Source organism: Schistocerca gregaria, chromosome 11, assembly GCF_023897955.1.
Source record: "Schistocerca gregaria isolate iqSchGreg1 chromosome 11, iqSchGreg1.2, whole genome shotgun sequence".
Classification (NCBI taxonomy): Eukaryota; Metazoa; Arthropoda; class Insecta; order Orthoptera; family Acrididae; genus Schistocerca; species Schistocerca gregaria.
The window spans coordinates 7376115-7397776 of NC_064930.1; positions in this window are offsets into that span (position 1 = coordinate 7376115).

Consider the following 21662-nt stretch of genomic DNA (forward strand, 5'->3'; position numbering starts at 1 on the left):
TTTCTCCATGTGAGTATTGTCTCAAACTGTCTACGCTTTTATCGATTCCTGGGAGACCAGTAGTAGTTTTCGAAACACAATTGGAAGCATTCTGTAATCTGTGGACGTTCAGAGTGTTGATGAAACACAGATATTGCATCGGTATTGAATACAACATGCACCATGCGCACTTTTCGCCATGGGAGTAATGTCTCAAACTGTCTACGCTTTTATCGATTCCTGGGAGACCAGTAGTAGTTTTCGAAACACAATTGGAAGCATTCTGTAATCTGTGGACGTTCAGAGTGTTGATGAAACACAGAAATTGCATCGGTATTGAATACAACACGCACCATGCGCACTTTTCTCCATGGGAGTAATGTCTCAAACTGTCTACGCTTTTATCGATTCCTGGGAGACCAGTAGTGGTTTTCGAAATACATTTTGAGGCATTCTGTAATCTGTGGACGTTCAGAGTGTTGATGAAACACAGAAATTGCATCGGTATTGAATACAACACGCACCACGAGCACTTTTCTCCATGGGAGTAATGTCTCAAACTGTCTACGCTTTTATCGATTCCTGGGAGACCAGTAGTGGTTTTCGAAATACATTTTGAGGCATTCTGTAATCTGTGGACGTTCAGAGTGTTGATGAAACACAGAAATTGCATCGGTATTGAATACAACACGCACCACGAGCACTTTTCTCCATGGAAGTAATGTCTCAAACTGTCTACGCATTTATCGATTCCTGGGAGACCAGTAGTAGTTTTGGAAATACATTTGGAGGCATTCTGTAATCTGTGGACGTTCAGAGTGTTGATGAAACACAGAAATTGAATCGGTATTGAATACAACACGCACCACGAGCACTTTTCTCCATGGGAGTAACGTCTCAAACTGTCTACGCTTTTATCGATTCCTGGGAGACCAGTAGTAGTTTTCGAAACACAATTGGAAGCATTCTGTAGTCTGTGGACGTTCAGAGTGTTGATGAAACACAGAAATTGCATCGGTATTGAATACAACACGCACCACGAGCACTTTTCTCCATGGGAGTAATGTCTCAAACTGTCTACGCTTTTATCGATTCCTGGGAGACCAGTAGTAGTTTTCGAAACACAATTAGAAGCATTCTGTAATCTGTGGACGTTCAGAGTGTTGATGAAACACAGAAATTGCATCGGTATTGAATACAACACGCACCACGAGAACTTTTCTCCATGGGAGTAATGTCTCAAACTGTCTACGCTTTTATCGATTCCTGGGAGACCAGTAGTAGTTTTCGAAACACAATTGGAGGCATTCTGTAATCTGTAGACGTTCAGAGTGTTGATGAAACACAGAAATTGCATCGGTATTGAATACAACACGCACCATGCGCACTTTTCTCCATGTGAGTAATGTCTCAAACTGTCTACGCTTTTATCGATTCCTGGGACACCAGTAGTAGTTTTCGAAACACAATTGGAAGCATTCTGTAATCTGTGGACGTTCAGAGTGTTGATGAAACACAGAAATTGCATCGGTATTGAATACAACACGCACCACGAGCACTTTTCTCCATGGGAGTAATGTCTCAAACTGTCTACGCTTTTATCGATTCCTGGGAGACCAGTAGTAGTTTTCGAAACACAATTGGAAGCATTCTGTATTCTGTGGACGTTCAGAGTGTTGATGAAACACAGAAATTGCATCGGTATTGAATACAACACGCACCATGCGCACTTTTCTCCATGTGAGTAATGTCTCAAACTGTCTACGCTTTTATCGATTCCTGGGAGACCAGTAGTAGTTTTCGAAACACAGTTGGAAGCATTCTGTTATCTGTGGACATTCAGAGTGTTGATGAAACACAGAAATTGCATCGGTATTGAATACAACACGCACCATGCGCACTTTTCTCCATGGGAGTAATGTCTCAAACTGTCTACGCTTTTATCGATTCCTGGGAGACCAGTAGTGGTTTTCGAAATACATTTTGAGGCATTCTGTAATCTGTGGACGTTCAGAGTGTTGATGAAACACAGAAATTGCATCGGTATTGAATACAACACGCACCACGAGCACTTTTCTCCATGGGAGTAATGTCTCAAACTGTCTACGCTTTTATCGATTCCTGGGAGACCAGTAGTAGTTTTCGAAACACAATTGGAGACATTCTGTAATCTGTAGACGTTCAGAGTGTTGATGAAACACAGAAATTGCATCGGTATTGAATACAACACGCACCATGCGCACTTTTCTCCATGTGAGTAATGTCCCAAACTGTCTACGCTTTTATCGATTCCTGGGAGACCAGTAGTAGTTTTCGAAACACAATTGGAAGCATTCTGTAATCTGTGGACGTTCAGAGTGTTGATGAAACACAGAAATTGCATCGGTATTGAATACAACACGCACCACGAGCACTTTTCTCCATGGAAGTAATGTCTCAAACTGTCTACGCTTTTATCGATTCCTGGGAGACCAGTAGTAGTTTTCGAAATACATTTGGAGGCATTCTGTAATCTGTTGACGTTCAGAGTGTTGATGAAACACAGAAATTGAATCGTTATTGAATACAACACGCACCACGAGCACTTTTCTCCATGGGAGTAATGTCTCAAACTGTCTACGCTTTTATCGATTCCTGGGAGACCAGTAGTAGTTTTCGAAACACAATTGGAAGCATTCTGTAGTCTGTGGACGTTCAGAGTGTTGATGAAACACAGAAATTGCATCGGTATTGAATACAACACGCACCACGAGCACTTTTCTCCATGGGAGTAATGTCTCAAACTGTCTACGCTTTTATCGATTCCTGGGAGACCAGTAGTAGTTTTCGAAACACAATTGGAAGCATTCTGTAATCTGTGGACGTTCAGAGTGTTGATGAAACACAGAAATTGCATCGGTATTGAATAGGACACGCACCATGCGCACTTTTCTTCATGTGAGTAATGTCCCAAACTGTCTACGCTTTTATCGATTCCTGGGAGACCAGTAGTAGTTTTCGAAACACAATTGGAAGCATTCTGTAATCTGTGGACGTTCAGAGTGTTGATGAAACACAGAAATAGCATCGGTATTGAATACAACACGCACCACGAGCACTTTTCTCCATGGGAGTAATGTACCAAGCTGTCTACGCTTTTATCGATTCCTGGGAGACCAGTAGTAGTTTTCGAAACACAATTGGAAGCATTCTGTAATCTGTGGACGTTCAGAGTGTTGATGAAACACAGAAATTGCATCGGTATTGAATACAACACGCACCACGAGCACTTTTCTCCATGGGAGTAATGTCTCAAACTGTCTACGCTTTTATCGATTCCTGGGAGACCAGTAGTAGTTTTCGAAACACAATTGGAGGCATTCTGTAATCTGTAGACGTTCAGAGTGTTGATGAAACACAGAAATTGCATCGGTATTGAATACAACACGCACCAGGAGCACTTTTCTCCATGGGAGTAATGTCTCAAACTGTCTACGCTTTTATCGATTCCTGGGAGACCAGTAGTAGTTTTCGAAACACAATTGGAAGCATTCTGTAATCTGTGGACGTTCAGAGTGTTGATGAAACACAGAAATTGCATCGGTATTGAATACAACACGCACCACGAGCACTTTTCTCCAATGGGAGTAATGTCTCAAACTGTCTACGCTTTTATCGATTCCTGGGAGACCAGTAGTAGTTTTCGAAACACAATTGGAAGCATTCTGTAGTCTGTGGACGTTCAGAGTGTTGATGAAACACAGAAATTGCATCGGTATTGAATACAACACGCACCACGAGCACTTTTCTCCATGGGAGTAATGTCTCAAACTGTCTACGCTTTTATCGATTCCTGGGAGACCAGTAGTAGTTTTCGAAACACAATTGGAAGCATTCTGTATTCTGTGGACGTTCAGAGTGTTGATGAAACACAGAAATTGCATCGGTATTGAATACAACACGCACCACGAGCACTTTTCTCCATGGGTGTAATGTCTCAAACTGTCTACGCTTTTATCGATTCCTGGGAGACCAGTAGTAGTTTTCGAAACACAATTGGAAGCATTCTGTAATCTGTGGACGTTCAGAGTGTTGATGAAACACAGAAATTGCATCGGTATTGAATACAACACGCACCACGAGCACTTTTCACCATGGGAGTAATGTCTCCAACTGTCTACGCTTTTATCGATTCCTGGGAGACCAGTAGTAGTTTTCGAAATACATTTGGAGGCATTCTGTAATCTGTGGACGTTCAGAGTGTTGATGAAACACAGAAATTGAATCGGTATTGAATACAACACGCACCACGAGCACTTTTCTCCATGGGAGTAATGTCTCAAACTGTCTACGCTTTTATCGATTCCTGGGAGACCAGTAGTAGTTTTCGAAACACAATTGGAAGCATTCTGTAGTCTGTGGACGTTCAGAGTGTTGATGAAACACAGAAATTGCATCGGTATTGAATACAACACGCACCACGAGCACTTTTCTCCATGGGAGTAATGTCTCAAACTGTCTACGCTTTTACCGATTCCTGGGATACCAGTAGTAGTTTTCGAAACACAATTGGAAGCATTCTGTAATCTGTGGACGTTCAGAGTGTTGATGAAACACAGAAATTGCATCGGTATTGAATACAACACGCACCACGAGAACTTTTCTCCATGGGAGTAATGTCTCAAACTGTCTACGCTTTTATCGATTCCTGGGAGACCAGTAGTAGTTTTCGAAACACAATTGGAGGCATTCTGTAATCTGTAGGCGTTCAGAGTGTTGATGAAACAAAGAAATTGCATCGGTATTGAATACAACACGCACCACGAGCACTTTTCTCCATGGGAGTAATGTCTCAAACTGTCTACGCTTTTATCGATTCCTGGGAGACCAGTAGTAGTTTTCGAAACACAATTGGAAGCATTCTGTAATCTGTAGACGTTCAGAGTGTTGATGAAACACAGAAATTGCATCGGTATTGAATACAACACGCACCATGCGCACTTTTCTCCATGGGAGTAATGTCTCAAACTGTCTACGCTTTTATCGATTCCTGGGAGACCAGTAGTAGTTTTCGAAACACAATTGGAAGCATTTTGTAATCTGTGGACGTTCAGAGTGTTGATGAAACACAGAAATTGCATCGGTATTGAATACAACACGCACCATGCGCACTTTTCTCCATGTGAGTAATGTCTCAAACTGTCTACGCTTTTATCGATTCCTGGGAGAGCAGTAGTAGTTTTCGAAACACAATTGGAAGCATTTTGTATTCTGTGGACGTTCAGAGTGTTGATGAAACACAGAAATTGCATCGGTATTGAATACAACACGCACCATGCGCACTTTTCTCCATGTGAGTAATGTCTCAAACTGTCTACGCTTTTATCGATTCCTGGGAGACCAGTAGTAGTTTTCGAAACACAATTGGAAGCATTCTGTAATCCGTGGACGTTCAGAGTGTTGATGAAACACAGAAATTGCATCGGTATTGAATACAACACGCACCATGCGCACTTTTCTCCATGGGAGTAATGTCTCAAACTGTCTACGCTTTTATCGATTCCTGGGAGACCAGTAGTAGTTTTCGAAACACAATTGGAAGCATTCTGTAGTCTGTGTACGTTCAGAGTGTTGATGAAACACAGAAATTGCATCGGTATTGAATACAACACGCACCACGAGCACTTTTCTCCATGGGAGTAATGTCTCAAACTGTCTACGCTTTTATCGATTCCTGGGAGACCAGTAGTAGTTTTCGAAACACAATTGGAAGCATTCTGTAATCTGTGGACGTTCAGAGTGTTGATGAAACACAGAAATTGCATCGGTATTGAATAGAACACGCACCATGCGCACTTTTCTTCATGTGAGTAATGTCCCAAACTGTCTACGCTTTTATCGATTCCTGGGAGACCAGTAGTAGTTTTCGAAACACAATTGGAAGCATTCTGTAATCTGTGGACGTTCAGAGTGTTGATGAAGCACAGAAATTGCATCGGTATTGAATACAACACGCACCACGAGCACTTTTCTCCATGGGAGTAATGTACCAAGCTGTCTACGCTTTTATCGATTCCTGGGAGACCAGTAGTAGTTTTCGAAACACAATTGGAAGCATTCTGTAATCTGTGGACGTTCAGAGTGTTGATGAAACACAGAAATTGCATCGGTATTGAATACAACACGCACCACGAGCACTTTTCTCCATGGGAGTAATGTCTCAAACTGTCTACGCTTTTATCGATTCCTGGGAGACCAGTAGTAGTTTTCGAAACACAATTGGAGGCATTCTGTAATCTGTAGACGTTCAGAGTGTTGATGAAACACAGAAATTGCATCGGTATTGAATACAACACGCACCACGAGCACTTTTCTCCATGGGAGTAATGTCTCAAACTGTCTACGCTTCTATCGATTCCTGGGAGACCAGTAGTAGTTTTCGAAACACAATTGGAAGCATTCTGTAATCTGTGGACGTTCAGAGTGTTGATGAAACACAGAAATTGCATCGGTATTGAATACAACACGCACCACGAGCACTTTTCTCCATGGGAGTAATGTCTCAAACTGTCTATGCTTTTATCGATTCCTGGGAGACCAGTAGTAGTTTTCGAAACACAATTGGAAGCATTCTGTAGTCTGTGGACGTTCAGAGTGTTGATGAAACACAGAAATTGCATCGGTATTGAATACAACACGCACCACGAGCACTTTTCTCCATGGGAGTAGTGTCTCAAACTGTCTACGCTTTTATCGATTCCTGGGAGACCAGTAGTAGTTTTCGAAACACAATTGGAAGCATTCTGTATTCTGTGGACGTTCAGAGTGTTGATGAAACACAGAAATTGCATCGGTATTGAATACAACACGCACCACGAGCACTTTTCTCCATGGGTGTAATGTCTCAAACTGTCTACGCTTTTATCGATTCCTGGGAGACCAGTAGTAGTTTTCGAAACACAATTGGAAGCATTCTGTAATCTGTGGACGTTCAGAGTGTTGATGAAACACAGAAATTGCATCGGTATTGAATACAACACGCACCACGAGCACTTTTCACCATGGGAGTAATGTCTCCAACTGTCTACGCTTTTATCGATTCCTGGGAGACCAGTAGTAGTTTTCGAAATACATTTGGAGGCATTCTGTAATCTGTGGACGTTCAGAGTGTTGATGAAACACAGAAATTGAATCGGTATTGAATACAACACGCACCACGAGCACTTTTCTCCATGGGAGTAATGTCTCAAACTGTCTACGCTTTTATCGATTCCTGGGAGACCAGTAGTAGTTTTCGAAACACAATTGGAAGCATTCTGTAGTCTGTGGACGTTCAGAGTGTTGATGAAACACAGAAATTGCTTCGGGATTGAATACAACACGCACCATGCGCACTTTTCTCCATGTGAGTAATGTCTCAAACTGTCTACGCTTTTATCGATTCCTGGGAGACCAGTAGTAGTTTTCGAAACACAATTGGAAGCATTTTGTAATCTGTGGACGTTCAGAGTGTTGATGAAACACAGAAATTGCATCGGTATTGAATACAACACGCACCATGCGCACTTTTCTCCATGTGAGTAATGTCTCAAACTGTCTACGCTTTTATCGATTCCTGGGAGAGCAGTAGTAGTTTTCGAAACACAATTGGAAGCATTTTGTATTCTGTGGACGTTCAGAGTGTTGATGAAACACAGAAATTGCATCGGTATTGAATACAACACGCACCATGCGCACTTTTCTCCATGTGAGTAATGTCTCAAACTGTCTACGCTTTTATCGATTCCTGGGAGACCAGTAGTAGTTTTCGAAACACAATTGGAAGCATTCTGTAATCCGTGGACGTTCAGAGTGTTGATGAAACACAGAAATTGCATCGGTATTGAATACAACACGCACCATGCGCACTTTTCTCCATGGGAGTAATGTCTCAAACTGTCTACGCTTTTATCGATTCCTGGGAGACCAGTAGTGGTTTTCGAAATACATTTTGAGGCATTCTGTAATCTGTGGACGTTCAGAGTGTTGATGAAACACAGAAATTGCATCGGTATTGAATACAACACGCACCACGAGCACTTTTCTCCATGGGAGTAATGTCTCAAACTGTCTACGCTTTTATCGATTCCTGGGAGACCAGTACTAGTTTTCGAAACACAATTGGAAGCATTCTGTAATCTGTGGACGTTCAGAGTGTTGATGAAACACAGAAATTGCATCGGTATTGAATAGAACACGCACCATGCGCATTTTTCTCCATGTGAGTAATGTCCCAAACTGTCTACGCTTTTATCGATTCCTGGGAGACCAGTAGTAGTTTTCGAAACACAATTGGAAGCATTCTGTAATCTGTGGACGTTCAGAGTGTTGATGAAACACAGAAATTGCATCGGTATTGAATGCAACACGCACCACGAGCACTTTTCTCCATGGGAGTAATGTCTCAAACTGTCTACGCTTTTATCGATTCCTGGGAGACCAGTAGTAGTTTTCGAAATACATTTGGAGGCATTCTGTAATCTGTGGACGTTCAGAGTGTTGATGAAACACAGAAATTGCATCGGTATTGAATACAACACGCACCACGAGCACTTTTCTCCATGGGAGTAATGTCTCAAACTGTCTACGCTTTTATCGATTCCTGGGAGATCAGTAGTAGTTTTCGAAATACATTTGGAGGCATTCTGTAATCTGTGGACGTTCAGAGTGTTGATGAAACACAGAAATTGCATCGGTATTGAATACAACACGCACCACGAGCACTTTTCTCCATGGGAGTAATGTCTCAAACTGTCTACGCTTTTATCGATTCCTGGGAGACCAGTAGTTGTTTTCGGAACACAATTGGAAGCATTCTGTAATCTGTGGACGTTCAGAGTGTTGATGAAACACAGAAATTGCATCGGTATTGAATACAACACGCACCACGAGCACTTTTCTCCATGGGAGTAATGTCTCAAACTGTCTACGCTTTTATCGATTCCTGGGAGACCAGTAGTTGTTTTCGAAACACAATTGGAAGCATTCTGTAATCTGTGGACGTTCAGAGTGTTGATGAAACACAGAAATTGCATCGGTATTGAATACAACACGCACCACGAGCACTTTTCTCCATGGGAGTAATGTCTCGAACTGTCTACGCTTTTATCGATTCCTGGGAGACCAGTAGTAGTTTTCGAAACACAATTGGAAGCATTCTGTAATCTGTGGACGTTCAGAGTGTTGATGAAACACAGAAATTGCATCGGTATTGAATACAACACGCACCACGAGCACTTTTCTCCATGGGAGTAATGTCTCAAACTCTCTACGCTTTTATCGATTCCTGGGAGACCAGTAGTAGTTTTCGAAACACAATTGGAAGCATTCTGTAACCTGTGGACGTTCAGAGTGTTGATAAAACACAGGAATTGCATCGGTATTGAATACAACACGCACCACGAGCACTTTTCTCCATGGGAGTAATGTCTCAAACTGTCTACGCTTTTATCGATTCCTGGGAGACCAGTAGTAGTTTTCGAAACACAATTGGAAGCATTCTGTAATCTGTGGACGTTCAGAGTGTTGATGAAACACAGAAGTTCCATCGGTATTGAATACAACACGCACCACGAGCACTTTTCTCCATGGGAGTAATGTCTCAAACTGTCTACGCTTTTATCGATTCCTGGGAGACCAGTAGTAGTTTTCGAAACACAATTGGAAGCATTCTGTAATCTGTGAACGTTCAGAGTGTTGATGAAACACAGAAATTGCATCGGTATTGAATACAACACGCACCACGAGCACTTTTCTCCATGGGAGTAATGTCTCAAACTGTCTACGCTTTTATCGATTCCTGGGAGACCAGTAGTAGTTTTCGAAACACAATTGGAAGCATTCTGTAATCTGTGGACGTTCAGAGTTTTGATGAAACACAGAAATTGCATCGGTATTGAATACAACACGCAACACGAGCACTTTTCTCCATGGGAGTAATGTCTCAAACTCTCTACGCTTTTATCGATTCCTGGGAGACCAGTAGTAGTTTTCGAAACACAATTGGAAGCATTCTGTAATCTGTGGACGTTCAGAGTGTTGATAAAACACAGAAATTGCATCGGTATTGAATACAACACGCACCACGAGCACTTTTCTCCATGGGAGTAATGTCTCAAACTGTCTACGCTTTTATAGATTCCTGGGAGACCAGTAGTAGTTTTCGAAACACAGTTGGAAGCATTCTGTAATCTGTGGACGTTCAGAGTGTTGATGAAACACAGAAATTGCATCGGTATTGAATACAACACGCACCACGAGCACTTTTCTCCATGGGAGTAATGTCTCAAACTGTCTACGCTTTTATCGATTCCTGGGAGACCAGTAGTAGTTTTCGAAACACAATTGGAAGCATTCTGTAATCTGTGGACGTTCAGAGTGTTGATGAAACACAGAAATTGCATCGGTATTGAATACAACACGCACCACGAGCACTTTTCTCCATGGGAGTAATGTCTCAAACTGTCTACGCTTTTATCGATTCCTGGGAGACCAGTAGTAGTTTTCGAAACACCATTGGAGGCATTCTGTAATCTGTAGACGTTCAGAGTGTTGATGAAACACAGAAATTGCATCGGTATTGAATACAACACGCACCATGCGCACTTTTTTCCATGTGAGTAATGTCTCAAACTGTCTACGCTTTTATCGATTCCTGAGAGACCAGTAGTAGTTTTCGAAACACAATTGGAAGCATTCTGTAATCTGTGGACGTTCAGAGTGTTGATGAAACACAGAAATTGCATCGGTATTGAATACAACACGCACCACGAGCACTTTTCTCCATGGGAGTAATGTCTCAAACTGTCTACGCTTTTATCGACTCCTGGGAGACCAGTAGTAGTTTTCGAAACACAATTGGAAGCATTCTGTAATCTGTGGACGTTCAGAGTGTTGATGAAACACAGAAATTGCATCGGTATTGAATACAACACGCACCACGAGCACTTTTCTCCATGGGAGTAATGTCTCAAACTGTCTACGCTTTTATCGATTCCTGGGAGACCAGTAGTAGTTTTCGAAACACAATTGGAAGCATTCTGTAATCTGTGGACGTTCAGAGTGTTGATGAAACACAGAAATTGCATCGGTATTGAATACAACACGCACCACGAGCACTTTTCTCCATGGGAGTATTGTCTCAAACTGTCTACGCTTTTATCGATTCCTGGGAGACCAGTAGTAGTTTTCGAAACACAATTGGAAGCATTCTGTAATCTGTGGACGTTCAGAGTGTTGATGAAACACAGAAATTGCATCGGTATTGAATACAACACGCACCACGAGCACTTTTCTCCATGGGAGTAATGTCTCAAACTGTCTACGCTTTTATCGATTCCTGGGAGACCAGTAGTAGTTTTCGAAATACATTTGGAGGCATTCTGTAATCTGTGGACGTTCAGAGTGTTGATGAAACACAGAAATTGCATCGGTATTGAATACAACACGCACCCCGAGCACTTTTCTCCATGGGAGTAATGTCTCAAACTGTCTACGCTTTTATCGATTCCTGGGAGACCAGTAGTAGTTTTCGAAACACAATTGGAAGCATTCTGTAATCTGTGGACGTTCAGAGTGTTGATGAAACACAGAAATTCCATCGGTATTGAATACAACACGCACCACGAGCACTTTTCTCCATGGGAGTAATGTCTCAAACTGTCTACGCTTTTATCGATTCCTGGGAGACCAGTAGTAGTTTTCGAAACACAATTGGAAGCATTCTGTAATCTGTGGACGTTCAGAGTGTTAATGAAACACAGAAATTGCATCGGTATTGAATACAACACGCACCACGAGCACTTTTCTCCATGGGAGTAATGTCTCAAACTGTCTACGCTTTTATCGATTCCTGGGAGACCAGTAGTTGTTTTCGGAACACAATTGGAAGCATTCTGTAATCTGTGGACCTTCAGAGTGTTGATGAAACACAGAAATTGCATCGGTATTGAATACAACACGCACCACGAGCACTATTCTCCATGGGAGTAATGTCTCAAACTGTCTACGCTTTTATCGATTCCTGGGAGACCAGTAGTTGTTTTCGAAACACAATTGGAAGCATTCTGTAATCTGTGGACGTTCAGAGTGTTGATGAAACACAGAAATTGCATCGGTATTGAATACAACACGCACCACGAGCACTTTTCTTCATGGGAGTAATGTCTCGAACTGTCTACGCTTTTATCGATTCCTGGGAGACCAGTAGTAGTTTTCGAAACACAATTGGAAGCATTCTGTAATCTGTGGACGTTCAGAGTGTTGATGAAACACAGAAATTGCATCGGTATTGAATACAACACGCACCACGAGCACTTTTCTCCATGGGAGTAATGTCTCAAACTCTCTACGCTTTTATCGATTCCTGGGAGACCAGTAGTAGTTTTCGAAACACAATTGGAAGCATTCTGTAACCTGTGGACGTTCAGAGTGTTGATAAAACACAGGAATTGCATCGGTATTGAATACAACACGCACCACGAGCACTTTTCTCCATGGGAGTAATGTCTCAAACTGTCTACGCTTTTATCGATTCCTGGGAGACCAGTAGTAGTTTTCGAAACACAATTGGAAGCATTCTGTAATCTGTGGACGTTCAGAGTGTTGATGAAACACAGAAGTTCCATCGGTATTGAATACAACACGCACCACGAGCACTTTTCTCCATGGGAGTAATGTCTCAAACTGTCTACGCTTTTATCGATTCCTGGGAGACCAGTAGTAGTTTTCGAAACACAATTGGAAGCATTCTGTAATCTGTGGACGTTCAGAGTGTTGATGAAACACAGAAATTGCATCGGTATTGAATACAACACGCACCACGAGCACTTTTCTCCATGGGAGTAATGTCTCAAACTGTCTACGCTTTTATCGATTCCTGGGAGACCAGTAGTAGTTTTCGAAACACAATTGGAAGCATTCTGTAATCTGTGGACGTTCAGAGTGTTGATGAAACACAGAAATTGCATCGGTATTGAATACAACACGCACCACGAGCACTTTTCTCCATGGGAGTAATGTCTCAAACTGTCTACGCTTTTATCGATTCCTGGGAGACCAGTAGTAGTTTTCGAAACACAATTGGAAGCATTCTGTAATCTGTGGACGTTCAGAGTGTTGATGAAACACAGAAATTGCATCGGTATTGAATACAACACGCACCACGAGCACTTTTCTCCATGGGAGTAATGTCTCAAACTGTCTTCCCTTTTATCGATTCCTGGGAGACCAGTAGTAGTTTTCGAAACACAATTGGAAGCATTCTGTAATCTGTGGACGTTCAGAGTGTTGATGAAACACAGAAATTGCATCGGTATTGAATACAACACGCACCACGAGCACTTTTCTCCATGGGAGTAATGTCTCAAACTGTCTACGCTTTTATCGATTCCTGGGAGACCAGTAGTAGTTTTCGAAACACAATTGGAGGCATTCTGTAATCTGTAGACGTTCAGAGTGTTGATGAAACACAGAAATTGCATCGGTATTGAATACAACACGCACCACGAGCACTTTTCTCCATGGGAGTAATGTCTCAAACTGTCTACGCTTTTATCGATTCCTGGGAGACCAGTAGTAGTTTTCGAAACACAATTGGAAGCATTCTGTAATCTGTGGACGTTCAGAGTGTTGATGAAACACAGAAATTGCATCGGTATTCAATACAACTCGCACCACGAGCACTTTTCTCCATGGGAGTAATGTCTCAAACTGTCTAGGCTTTTATCGATTCCTGGGAGACCAGTAGTAGTTTTCGAAACACAATTGGAAGCATTCTGTAATCTGTGGACGTTCAGAGTGATAATGAAACACAGATATTGCATCGGTATTGAATACAACACGCACCACGAGCACTTTTCTCCATGGGAGTAATGTCTCAAACTGTCTACGCTTTTATCGATTCCTGGGAGACCAGTAGTAGTTTTCGAAACACAATTGGAAGCATTCTGTAATCTGTGGACGTTCAGAGTGTTGATGAAACACAGAAATTGCATCGGTATTGAATACAACACGCACCACGAGCACTTTTCTCCATGGGAGTAATGTCTCCAACTGTCTACGCTTTTATCGATTCCTGGGAGACCAGTAGTAGTTTTCGAAACACAATTGGAGGCATTCTGTAATCTGTAGACGTTCAGAGTGTTGATGAAACACAGAAATTGCATCGGTATTGAATACAACACGCACCATGCGCACTTTTCTCCATGTGAGTAATGTCTCAAACTGTCTACGCTTTTATCGATTCCTGGGAGACCAGTAGTAGTTTTCGAAACACAATTGGAAGCATTCTGTAATCTATGGACGTTCAGAGTGTTGATGAAACACAGAAATTGCATCGGTATTGAATACAACACGCACCACGAGCACTTTTCTCCATGGGAGTAATGTCTCAAACTGTCTACGCTTTTATCGATTCCTGGGAGACCAGTAGTAGTTTTCGAAACACAATTGGAAGCATTCTGTAATCTGTGGACGTTCAGAGTGTTGATGAAACACTAAAATTGCATCTGTATTGAATACAACACGCACCACGAGCACTTTTCTCCATGGGAGTAATGTCTCAAACTGTCTACGCTTTTATCGATTCCTGGGAGACCAGTAGTAGTTTTCGAAACACAATTGGAAGCATTCTGTAATCTGTGGACGTTCAGAGTGTTGATGAAACACAGAAATTGCATCGGTATTGAATACAACACGCACCACGAGCACTTTTCTCCATGGGAGTAATGTCTCAAACTGTCTACGCTTTTATCGATTCCTGGGAGACCAGTAGTAGTTTTCGAAACACAATTGGAAGCATTCTGTAATCTGTGGACGTTCAGAGTGTTGATGAAACACAGAAATTGCATCGGTATTGAATACAACACGCACCACGAGCACTTTTCTCCATGGGAGTAATGTCTCAAACTGTCTACGCTTTTATCGATTCCTGGGAGACCAGTAGTAGTTTTCGAAACACAATTGGAAGCATTCTGTAATCTGTGGACGTTCAGAGTGTTGATGAAACACAGAAATTTCATCGGTATTGAATACAACACGCACCACGAGCACTTTTCTCCATGGGAGTAATGTCTCAAACTGTCTACGCTTTTATCGATTCCTGGGAGACCAGTAGTAGTTTTCGAAACACAATTGGAAGCATTCTGTAATCTGTGGACGTTCAGAGTGTTGATGAAACACAGAAATTGCATCGGTATTGAATACAACACGCACCACGAGCACTTTTCTCCATGGGAGTAATGTCTCAAACTGTCTACGCTTTTATCGATTCCTGGGAGACCAGTAGTAGTTTTCGAAACACAATTGGAAGCATTCTGTAATCTGTGGACGTTCAGAGTGTTGATGAAACACAGAAATTGCATCGGTATTGAATACAACACGCACCACGAGCACTTTTCTCCATGGGAGTAATGTCTCAAACTGTCTACGCTTTTATCGATTCCTGGGAGACCAGTAGTAGTTTTCGAAACACAATTGGAAGCATTCTGTAATCTGTGGACGTTCAGAGTGTTGATGAAACACAGAAATTGCATCGGTATTGAATACAACACGCACCACGAGCACTTTTCTCCATGGGAGTAATGTCTCAAACTGTCTACGCTTTTATCGATTCCTGGGAGACCAGTAGTAGTTTTCGAAACACAATTGGAAGCATTCTGTAATCTGTGGACGTTCAGAGTGTTGATGAAACACAGAAATTGCATCGGTATTGAATACAACACGCACCACGAGCACTTTTCTCCATGGGAGTAATGTCTCAAACTGTCTACGCTTTTATCGATTCCTGGGAGACCAGTAGTAGTTTTCGAAACACAATTGGAAGCATTCTGTAATCTGTGGACGTTCAGAGTGTTGATGAAACACAGAAATTGCATCGGTATTGAATACAACACGCACCACGAGCACTTTTCTCCATGGGAGTAATGTCTCAAACTGTCTACGCTTTTATCGATTCCTGGGAGACCAGTAGTAGTTTTCGAAACACAATTGGAAGCATTCTGTAATCTGTGGACGTTCAGAGTGTTGATGAAACACAGAAATTGCATCGGTATTGAATACAACACGCACCACAAGCACTTTTCTCCATGGGAGTAATGTCTCAAACTGTCTACGCTTTTATCGATTCCTGGGAGACCAGTAGTAGTTTTCGAAACACAATTGGAAGCATTCTGTAATCTGTGGACGTTCAGAGTGTTGATGAAACACAGAAATTGCATCGGTATTGAATACAACACGCACCACGAGCACTTTTCTCCATGGGAGTAATGTCTCAAACTGTCTACGCTTTTATCGATTCCTGGGAGACCAGTAGTAGTTTTCGAAACACAATTGGAAGCATTCTGTAATCTGTGGACGTTCAGAGTGTTGATGAAACACAGAAATTGCATCGGTATTGAATACAACCGCACCACGAGCACTTTTCTCCATGGGAGTAATGTCTCAAACTGTCTACGCTTTTATCGATTCCTGGGAGACCAGTAGTAGTTTTCGAAACACAATTGGAAGCATTCTGTAATCTGTGGACGTTCAGAGTGTTGATGAAACACAGAAATTGCATCGGTATTGAATACAACACGCACCACGAGCACTTTTCTCCATGGGAGTAATGTCTCAAACTGTCTACGCTTTTATCGATTCCTGGGAGACCAGTAGTAGTTTTCGAAACACAATTGGAAGCATTCTGTAATCTGTGGACGTTCAGAGTGTTGATGAAACACAGAAATTGCATCGGTATTGAATACAACACGCACCACGAGCACTTTTCTCCATGGGAGTAATGTCTCAAACTGTCTACGCTTTTATCGATTCCTGGGAGACCAGTAGTAGTTTTCGAAACACAATTGGAAGCATTCTGTAATCTGTGGACGTTCAGAGTGTTGATGAAACACAGAAATTGCATCGGTATTGAATACAACACGCACCACGAGCACTTTTCTCCATGGGAGTAATGTCTCAAACTGTCTACGCTTTTATCGATTCCTGGGAGACCAGTAGTAGTTTTCAAAACACAATTGGAAGCATTCTGTAATCTGTGGACGTTCAGAGTGTTGATGAAACACAGAAATTGCATCGGTATTGAATACAACACGCACCACGAGCACTTTTCTCCATGGGAGTAATGTCTCAAACTGTCTACGCTTTTATCGATTCCTGGGAGACCAGTAGTAGTTTTCGAAACACAATTGGAAGCATTCTGTAATCTGTGGACGTTCAGAGTGTTGATGAAACACAGAAATTGCATCGGTATTGAATACAACACGCACCACGAGCACTTTTCTCCATGGGAGTAATGTCTCAAACTGTCTACGCTTTTATCGATTCCTGGGAGACCAGTAGTAGTTTTCGAAATACATTTGGAGGCATTCTGTAATCTGTGGACGTCCAGAGTGTTGATGAAACACAGAAATTGCATCGGTATTGAATACAACACGCACCACGAGCACTTTTCTCCATGGGAGTAATGTCTCAAACTGTCTACGCTTTTATCGATTCCTGGGAGACCAGTAGTAGTATTCGAAATACATTTGGAGGCATTCTGTAATCTGTGGACGTTCAGAGTGTTGATGAAACACAGAAATGTCATCGGAATTGAATACAACACGCACCACGAGCACTTTTCTCCATGGGAGTAATGTCTCAAACTGTCTACGCTTTTATCGATTCCTGGGAGACCAGTAGTAGTTTTCGAAACACAATTGGAAGCATTCTGTAATCTGTGGACGTTCAGAGTGTTGATGAAACACAGAAATTGCATCGGTATTGAATACAACACGCACCACGAGCACTTTTCTCCATGGGAGTAATGTCTCAAACTGTCTACGCTTTTATCGATTCCTGGGAGACCAGTAGTAGTTTTCGAAACACAATTGGAAGCATTCTGTAATCTGTGGACGTTCAGAGTGTTGATGAAACACAGAAATTGCATCGGTATTGAATACAACACGCACCACGAGCACTTTTCTCCATGGGAGTAATGTCTCAAACTGTCTACGCTTTTATCGATTCCTGGGAGACCAGTACTAGTTTTCGAAACACAATTGGAAGCATTCTGTAATCTGTGGACGTTCAGAGTGTTGATGAAACACAGAAATTGCATCGGTATTGAATACAACACGCACCACGAGCACTTTTCTCCATGGGAGTAATGTCTCAAACTGTCTACGCTTTTATCGATTCCTGGGAGACCAGTAGTAGTTTTCGAAATACATTTGGAGGCATTCTGTAATCTGTGGACGTTCAGAGTGTTGATGATACACAGAAATTGCATCGGTATTGAATACAACACGCACCACGAGCACTTTTCTCCATGGGAGTAATGTCTCAAACTGTCTACGCTTTTATCGATTCCTGGGAGACCAGTAGTAGTTTTCGAAACACAATTGGAAGCATTCTGTAATCTGTGGACGTTCAGAGTGTTGATGAAACACAGAAATTGCATCGGTATTGAATACAACACGCACCACGAGCACTTTTCTCCATGGGAGTAATGTCTCAAACTGTCTACGCTTTTATCGATTCCTGGGAGACCAGTAGTAGTTTTCGAAACACAATTGGAAGCATTCTGTAATCTGTGGACGTTCAGAGTGTTGATGAAACACAGAAATTGCATCGGTATTGAATACAACACGCACCACGAGCACTTTTCTCCATGGGAGTAATGTTTCAAACTGTCTACGCTTTTATCGATTCCTGGGAGACCAGTAGTAGTTTTCGAAATACATTTGGAGGCATTCTGTAATCTGTGGACGTCCAGAGTGTTGATGAAACACAGAAATTGCATCGGTATTGAATACAACACGCACCACGAGCACTTTTCTCCATGGGAGTAATGTCTCAAACTGTCTACGCTCTTATCGATTCCTGGGAGACCAGTAGTAGTTTTCGAAACACAATTGGAAGCATTCTGTAATCTGTGGACGTTCAGAGTGTTGATGAAACACAGAAATTGCATCGGTATTGAATACAACACGCACCACGAGCACTTTTCTCCATGGGAGTAATGTCTCAAACTGTCTACGCTTTTATCGATTCCTGGGAGACCAGTAGTAGTTTTCGAAACACAATTGGAAGCATTCTGTAATCTGTGGACGTTCAGAGTGTTGATGAAACACAGAAATTGCATCGGTATTGAATACAACACGCACCACGAGCACTTTTCTCCATGGGAGTAATGTCTCAAACTGTCTACGCTTTTATCGATTCCTGGGAGACCAGTAGTAGTTTTCGAAACACAATTGGAAGCATTCTGTAATCTGTGGACGTTCAGAGTGTTCATGCAACACAGAAATTGCATCGGTATTGAATACAACACGCACCACGAGCACTTTTCTCCATGGGAGTAATGTCTCAAACTGTCTACGCTTTTATCGATTCCTGGGAGACCAGTAGTAGTTTTCGAAACACAATTGGAAGCATTCTGTAATCTGTGGACGTTCAGAAAGTTGATGAAACACAGAAATTGCATCGGTATTGAATACAACACGCACCACGAGCACTTTTCTCCATGGGAGTAATGTCTCATACTGTCTACGCTTTTATCGATTCCTGGGAGACCATTAGTAGTTTTCGAAACACAATTGGAAGCATTCTGTAATCTGTGGACGTTCAGAGTGTTGATGAAACACAGAAATTGCATCGGTATTGAATACAACACGCACCACGAGCACTTTTCTCCATGGGAGTAATGTCTCAAACTGTCTACGCTTTTATCGATTCCTGGGAGACCAGTAGTAGTTTTCGAAACACAATTGGAAGCATTCTGTAATCTGTGGACGTTCAGAGTGTTGATGAAACACAGAAATTGCATCGGTATTGAATACAACACGCACCACGAGCACTTTTCTCCATGGGAGTAATGTCTCAAACTGTCTACGCTTTTATCGATTCCTGGGAGACCAGTAGTAGTTTTCGAAATACATTTGGAGGCATTCTGTAATCTGTGGACGTCCAGAGTGTTGATGAAACACAGAAATTGCATCGGTATTGAATACAACACGGACCACGAGCACTTTTCTCCATGGGAGTAATGTCTCAAACTGTCTACGCTTTTATCGATTCCTGGGAGACCAGTAGTAGTTTTCGAAACACAATTGGAAGCATTCTGTAATCTGTGGACGTTCAGAGTGTTGATGAAACACAGAAATTGCATCGGTATTGAATACAACACGCACCACGAGCACTTTTCTCCATGGGAGTAATGTCTCAAACTGTCTACGCTTTTATCGATTCCTGGGAGACCAGTAGTAGTTTTCGAAACACAATTGGAAGCATTCTGTAATCTGTGGACGTTCAGAGTGTTGATGAAACACAGAAATTGCATCGGTATTGAATACAACACGCACCACGAGCACTTTTCTCCATGGGAGTAATGTTTCAAACTGTCTACGCTTTTATCGATTCCTGGGAGACCAGTAGTAGTTTTCGAAACACAATTGGAAGCATTCTGTAATCTGTGGACGTTCAGAGTGTTGATGAAACACAGAAATTGCATCGGTATTGAATACAACACGCACCACGAGCACTTTTCTCCATGGGAGTAATGTCTCAAACTGTCTACGCTTTTATCGATTCCTGGGAGACCAGTAGTAGTTTTCAAAACACAATTGGAAGCATTCTGTAATCTGTGGACGTTCAGAGTGTTGATGAAACACAGAAATTGCATCGGTATTGAATACAACACGCACCACGAGCACTTTTCTCCATGGGAGTAATGTCTCAAACTGTCTACGCTTTTATCGATTCCTGGGAGACCAGTAGTAGTTTTCGAAACACAATTGGAAGCATTCTGTAATCTGTGGACGTTCAGAGTGTTGATGAAACACAGAAATTGCATCGGTATTGAATACAACACGCACCACGAGCACTTTTCTCCATGGGAGTAATGTCTCAAACTGTCTACGCTTTTATCGATTCCTGGGAGACCAGTAGTAGTTTTCGAAATACATTTGGAGGCATTCTGTAATCTGTGGACGTCCAGAGTGTTGATGAAACACAGAAATTGCATCGGTATTGAATACAACACGCACCACGAGCACTTTTCTCCATGGGAGTAATGTCTCAAACTGTCTACGCTTTTATCGATTCCTGGGAGACCAGTAGTAGTTTTCGAAATACATTTGGAGGCATTCTGTAATCTGTGGACGTTCAGAGTGTTGATGAAACACAGAAATAGCATCGGTATTGAATACAACACGCACCACGAGCACTTTTCTCCATGGGAGTAATGTCTCAAACTGTCTACGCTCTTATCGATTCCTGGGAGACCAGTAGTAGTTTTCGAAACACAATTGGAAGTATTCTGTAATCTGTGGACGTTCAGAGTGTTGATGAAACACAGAAATTGCATCGGTATTGAATACAACACGCACCACGAGCACTTTTCTCCATGGGAGTAATGTCTCAAACTGTCTACGCTTTTATCGATTCCTGGGAGACCAGTAGTAGTATTCGAAATACATTTGGAGGCATTCTGTAATCTGTGGACGTTCAGAGTGTTGATGAAACACAGAAATTTCATCGGAATTGAATACAACACGCACCACGAGCACTTTTCTCCATGGGAGTAATGTCTCAAACTGTCTACGCTTTTATCGATTCCTGGGAGACCAGTAGTAGTTTTCGAAACACATTTGGAGGCATTCTGTAATCTGTGGACGTTCAGAGTG